Source organism: Pteronotus mesoamericanus, unplaced genomic scaffold (genome assembly GCF_021234165.1).
Source record: "Pteronotus mesoamericanus isolate MK-2021 breed Mesoamerican mustached bat unplaced genomic scaffold, CSHL_Meso_final scaffold_36, whole genome shotgun sequence".
Classification (NCBI taxonomy): domain Eukaryota; kingdom Metazoa; phylum Chordata; class Mammalia; order Chiroptera; family Mormoopidae; genus Pteronotus; species Pteronotus mesoamericanus.
In genome coordinates, this window is record NW_026555313.1 from 20,475,789 (window position 1) to 20,482,912 (window position 7,124).

Below are 7,124 nucleotides of genomic sequence, written 5' to 3' on the forward strand. Positions count from 1 at the left end.
CAGGACAACCTCTCTGGTAGAATCAAGTCAGGTTCCAAGGTGGGTCAGGCCTGTGGTGCAGCCAGCCAGCCAGGGGGTCATTAGTATTCAGGAAATATGACAAGCTTCTGCTCCCTGTCTCCTGCCATATACCATGCATTGTGTTTACACGACAGGAGTGGCCCTGGCTGATGAAGGGAATCAAAGGCAGGGCCATCCCTGCAGCTGCAGGTTAATAGTGGACGAATTACACACTTGGAAAACAGTTTTCCCCTCGATGCATTATCTGGACCATTTCAAAGCCCTTTGTCTGGGCTAAGCTGGCGGCGGGTGATGTTTTCAGGTTGGGACTTGCAGAAAAGATGTATTTTCTGACAGGGAGAAGGTCATTCGGGCAGAGGCCATTACAATGTGCTGCGGTCAGGTCAGAATTTCCTGGATCCCGATCAATGTGGTCTCAGGGCATTACTCAAGCACTGGGATTAGAGCACTGGCCAAGAAAATGTTCTTCAAATTGGTCGACAAGTCACACGCTATGAAAAGTCACTCTCTTGTTTGCCCTCAATCCCTCAGTGCCACAGCTGGGACCCCAGGGGTCAGCAAAACTTCAGGAAGTCAGAACAGAATACTCAGCTGATGGGAGACCAGGAGGAGTCTTGTGCCTGGGGGGAGGATGAGCCTAGAGAACTCCAGCCTGGTTGGGAAGGGTGGGTGCCAGCCTTGGTTTTGTCCTGGACTCACTGAATAGCCCTAGGTAGGTCACTGGATGCACTGACTCACATATGAAGTGGGACCATCATTGGTATTTTACTCATTTGACATAACAGTTATATAAACTCTGAAACTTAAAGATAGTATTTTCTTTTGGGCATAATTTTGGGAATCAAAAGCCCCTTAACCGTGTGTACACAGGAACAGAATGGGTTGTAATCAGTCTTTCCAGCAACTTTGCCGAATTCAGTGCAAAAAGCGTTCAGACCAAGCTTTGAACTACGAGTGTTGTTTCAGGCAGTTATCCCTAGGGCATTGGACCAGGCTTGGAAACGGTCCATCTTGCCCATCCCATCTACTCTGAGCTATGCATTCCAAATTCAGCCCTGATTTTAAGTGGCAGTGAAGTTGGGCTAACTAACCTATAAAGTTTCTTGGTTCCAAAATGCTACAAATCTGTGTTTTTGTGGTTCAAAATTAGATCTTCTATCATATGGATGCAATAAACTGAATGTGCTCCTAAAGTTTTAATAGTGACTGGCTCATTTAACACCTACAAAACAGACTTAGGCTCCAGAGAAGGTGTGGTTCTGTCCCCAGTTTGTGGGGACAGGGGTGCACGAGTGTGAAGTGCCTCTACTATCAAATTTACAGCCGGCTAAGTTAAACACATTGGACTCCTCCTGCCCATAAAGGTCAGACAAAGGCCATGATTTGCGGGCATTTTTCCTGCCCTGATTTCTCCTTTGCAGCCAGCTGCCACTTTGATCCTGTTCTCAGATTCCCATCCAGTTTCTGTGACCCATTTGCAGACCTCTCTGTTCTTCTAGTTAGCTATCACTAGTACCACAATACATAGACTAGATTTTCCTAAGGCAGGGCTTCTCTGGTAGAAGCAGACTCCTGAGTTCCACCCATTTCCCCAGAAACCCCTGTGGGTACTCACAGTCCTAGCCACTGAGCCCAGTTTTAAAACTATTGATCTAGTTCAACCTCTTCATTTTACAAGTAAGGAAAGGAGGCACCAAGAGCTGAAGGGACATCAGCTGAGTCACACAGATGTAAGTAGCAAAGCTGAGATTAGTACCAGGAGCACTCACCTTCTAAGTCAGCAGTCTTCTCCTGTACTTCATCTTTATCATCATCTTCATCTTCACTGATTTCAACAATCACAATGTCCTGTAGCCTTTAGGAAACACTGTCTGCCGAACCAGCTTCCTTTTGTGACTGTTGGTAACTTCACATTATTTGTCACTTTTGGGACTATCACATTATTTGCTGAGCCCACTGTGACATCTTTTCTAGTAGTAGAGAATGTGATAGTCCAGGCGGGACCAGACAGTATAGTTAGCAAGAAACATAGATTGAGAGCAGAAATTTTAACTAGCTGCCCAGTTCTGCTACTGAAGAACCCTATACTCTCTTTGGGCCTCACTTTCCTCATCTGTGAAGTGGGAGGAGCACCATCCACCTGAAAGGTTTGTTTTGAGACTCTAACGGGAAGGCATCCATCAAGAATGTGGTGCCCTGCCCCACGCGTAATGGCAGTACCATCAAATACATCAGTTCCCATGGGAGGCCTGCAGGGAACCAGTACGACAAGCTTCTGCTTTGCCTGAGCACAGCAGGCATTTCCATCAAAATAAACTGGGCTTCTTTCTTCTGCATTAATGTTGCTGTCTTCGGCTGTTTCTGTGGCCTTCGTTGAAAATAAACAAATAAACACAAGATGGGGCGAGAGGTTGTTGAAGGGATGTGGCAGAAGACAAAGAAAGAAAGAAAGAGGGAGATTGATTCCTGGGAAGAATTTATACCTTTTTGGCTTTTTCAAAGGTAAATAAATAGATTGCTGTTGTTTTTCTGCCTGCCACGGAGAGTGTGCATGCTCCTCTGTTATGTATAGACCCTTTTAAAGCTTCTGGAAGCATTCCCTAACACTTTCTATAGGTGCAGACAGATAATTGAATGCTTTCAAAGACCACTGTGAGTCCAGGCAAGTTCAATTTTGCTGTGTGCTGTGGTCTGCATCGACTGAGCACACCATGTATGTTTTCCTGAGAAAGCAGAATTTCTTTTTTTGCTTTTCTTTCCACTACTTGCCTGGTCACCCCTTGTCCCCTGATCTCTAATGAGGCACTTAGGCAGAGGACAAGAAACAATGTATAATCACCCAAAGTCACACCAAATAAACACAGCAAAAGCTCCCGGCCACTTCTTTGGCTGCCAATGAAAAGTGCTGCCTCTGTTCTGGAGCCTGATGAACAGGGGGCCTTTCTGCTTGGCTATTATTAGAGCCCTCGTGGCAGAAACCTAGGCAGCTCTGGGCGATGGGGGGTTCTTGTTTTAATTTGTTGCCTGTGCAGGCAGAACAAAGTGACATGGGCAGAAAGGATGTGGGGGTTTCCTCCTGCTGCTGTTTCTCCCCATGACAGCCACTGTGCATGTGTGCGTGAGTGCGTGTGTGTGTGTGTGTGTGTGTGTGTGTTGTGTAATGCAGGGGCTGAGGCCTGAGCATGCCTGCTAGGTAGAATAAGAATATGTTGCACTCGGGCAGAAAAAGGTTCCTTTTAGGGCACGAAGTGGGGTTCCATAGGGTTTGAGATAAGTAAGTAAAAACAACCCGCCCCTCCAGATTCATGGCAAATTCAGTTAACACTGACCATCGATCTTTACAGATGATATCCAGTTTAGCTCTTACAACTCTCCTTTCAGATATACCCTCCCTCTTTTTATACATAAAGAACCATGGCTCAGAGATATTGAGTGAATTACCTAAAGTTTAGTTCGACGGGCTCTAATTGCAATGCGATTTCAACTATATTTGGCATGCCCCATTGCGCTTGTATGGTAGAGCAGAGGGAGAATTTCTTAGGGTTTCAAGTTGAGACACTGGGAAAGATTTGGCAAGGCTATTTCTCCTGGTGGATGGGGGCCAGGAGCAGACACAATACCCGTCCTGGAGATTTAAGGAAAAGATGTAATCCCATGGCATCACTGTATGTCTCCAATACTAACTACCTCTAGGGCACTGGAATAGAACCCTCATGTACTTTTTCTCTTATCCTTATGCTCTAAGCCAGAAAATGTAACACTTGCTCCAGGTCACCAACACTAAGGGACCAGGCTAGATTCTAACCCAGGTGCCTCCCATTTTTTCAAAAAAAGATTTTATTTATTTATTTTTAGAGAGAAGGTAAGGGAGGGAGAAAGAGGGAGAGAAAAACATTGATGAGAGAGAGAAACATCGGCCAATTGCCTTTTGTATGTGCTCCAGAATTCATAACCTAGGCATCTGTCCTGACCGGGAATCAAACTGTAGACCTTTTGTTTTGCAAGACAACGTCCAAACCACACCAGTCAGGGCCCTGGTGCCTCCCTTAAGCTAAGTCACTTCCTCTTCTCCAAGTGTGTGAGCAGGGAACTTCCTCCCTGAGTTCCAGGCCCACACTGTGGTTGCTGCCTGGTCCCATTGCTGCTCCCCCTAGATTGAAATGGCACTTGTTTCAAGCTGCATTTCTATGTCCTGAGGAGCACACTGGAATGCTCAGCAAATGCTCTTTTATGGGCTTGATGTGGTCTGCCTTGTTTCCCCCCTTGGAAAGCAAATTGCCCCCAAAGCAAGCCCTGGGCCCCAAAAGTGTAAATTTATTAATACTTTTAACCCTTCACCTAATCTAAGGGATCTAGCAACCATTATTGAGCACTCATTATACTCTATACTATGTTAAGTACTCATTGTGTTATTATGAAATCCTCAGGTAGACCCAGGGGGGAGAGAAAAAGTATTGTTATTGCCATTTTTCAGATAAAGAACTTGAGGTTCCACAATGTTAACTAACTTCCCCTAAATCAAATACACAGCACGTATTCAATTCCAACCACATATGAATCCAAATGCACATGTTCCACTTCCTGTTTTCTCACAGTGAATGCAGTTTAAGTGCCTTTCCCCTGTTTATTCATCCTCCATCTCACTGCTCCCATCCCAGCTATCAGAGACATCAAGCACTACAGTGTCCTTCCAAGGAGCCCTGGTTCCCACCAGTAAGGATCCATCAAGTCTGAGGGAGGCTCTGCCATGTAATCCTGGGGGTTGGGAGCAAACATTCACTTCTGTGTGGAGAGTCCTGAAGGGAGCTTCCTTTGTCTACTTTTTGCCACCTCAAAGGCAGTGGGGATTAAGAACTTGAGCCTGGAGCCTGAAGGTCTGGATTGAAATCCTAAATTTACCATTTATGAGTGTGTCCTTGGGCAAGATAATTAAATCTTGATGATTTGGTTTCCTCATATGTATAACAGAGATAATAACAGTATGTACCTCATAAGGTTATTATGTGAATACAATGCATAGAACAGTGCCTGGGACACAGCGAGCACTGAACAAGTGTTAGCTAACGGTACTGTTGATATTGCTATTTTCTCTTGAATCATAGATTTTAGATTTAGAAGGGGCCTTGAAAGTCATCTTGTTGTCTCAAACATCCTATGTTTAGGCCAACAGAGGATTTGTATTCAGAAGACCGGGATATGAATCCCAGATCTACCACTTATGATAGGTAGTTATCACTTTGGACAACTTGTCTGACCTCTCTGAGTTTCAGTTTCTTCAATGTAAGAAAATGGTTGTAATAAATGTCTGCCTATTTCATAGAATTGATCTACCCCTAGAGGATTAAGTGAGGGGATATAATGAAAGGGAAGATGAAATTTTATTAGTTGATTTTATTAGTTGATTATTACTCCAAGACAAGTAAAACTCAGAGATTAAATGGTTTACCCAAGAAGAAATTGTGCAACAATCAAGATGGTATCAGCAACTCAACAATGTACAGCTAAGTTTCTACCATTATGCCATTGGGTTTAGACTGGAAGGTCCAACAACTAGAGGCTGTCTTTAGGTAAATAAAGACTGGAGCTCATCAAGAAATTGTAAAAGAAAGAAAAAGAAAAAAAAAGAAAGAAAAAAGAAAAGAAACAAACAAACAAAAACAAAAATGATATATTATGGTGCCAAGTGGCAAACAGACTGAAGAACTGTGGGACTAAACAAGGTCAAACCATGAACAAACTCTTTCCACAATAGGAACAGGAATATAGGCTATATCAACCAAGAATAGGTACAATATGGCCACTGTATTAGGAGAAAACACTGTTTATCTCATTCTGACTCCAACTGTATGATGAGGAAGAATCACCTGATTTCTAAGTTTCTTGTAGAGGACTATCTATGGTATTGTCTCTGCCCCACTGCCTTTCAGAACACTGATCATTTCCTAGCACCTAGCATCTGCCATCTCTATGTCTAATGCAGGAGTAGCAATTTAATACACAGTCTCCTCAGCCTCAGCTGATAGGTTTAAGAATAGGCAACTAACTCAACCTGGGCCAATCAGATCTCTCCTGAGATTTTAAAATTTCACACCCAGTCTTAAGCTTCAAGGCCAAGGAGCTCCCAGCATCTCTGTTGCTCTCTTTTCTACCATGTGGAAAAAGCTTGTCTTTGGTGAGAAGTGGGAATAAAAAATAGTGCTAAGACTCAAAGTAATTTAAAAAAAATTGATGAAGAGGGAAGCCTGATGGTTTCCAGGACCTTCCTTCAAGTTGTTTTTGAGATGTAACTATAGCCCTGACTATGCATTCCTTTTCTTATAATAATCACCATTTTGCTTATACTAGTTTCAGTTATGGTTTGTTCTTTTCCGTCTAAGTTGACTTGATACTTCTATAAACTTGTTCAAAATATACTTGGTGGTCTTCTTCTTAGGAAGAAGCATAAGATCTTGGTAGCGAGGGATCAGCCAATGGGCAACTTGTAGTTTGCTCATGTAGATTGCCTCTCATTTCTGAGGGCCAACCGTTGCCTTTGGGCTCAGCTTTGACACCTTGCCTCCATTTTCCCCACATAGTTCTTTCCTTTACTTAAACTGATTCCAGTGGTTCAGATGGTCAGCCCCCATGTACATCCAAGTATCTGAATTCACAGGGCATACTTGGATTAGTTTTCAGAGACCTGAGCTGAGATAAAGTAAGGATTGGTCTATGCCCTTTGCTTCTCTTAGGAAGGTCCTTGAATTCAGACCTCTCGACAATGAGGTTCTTGGACACAAGTCCCCTTTGTATCTGTTCTGTGACACTCCCCTACCTTAAGGAGCAAGTAATCCTACCATCTCACTCTAATGAGACATAGTCTTGGGAAGCAATAAATCTCTCCTGTGCTAAGAGGTAAATATACTTTAAGGAGTGATTTTCACTCAGGGTATTAGAGAAGGGGAAACAATATGTTTAAAATTTCTGGAGGGCATGCCTTTGTGTAGTTAGAAAACATATATGCTATATATCAGTTGCTTTCATTATATAAAACATAAAAAGGCTCAATGTAATAGTATGGCATGGTTTTGGATATATAGAAGATGGAATGTAAATATACTGGGGCA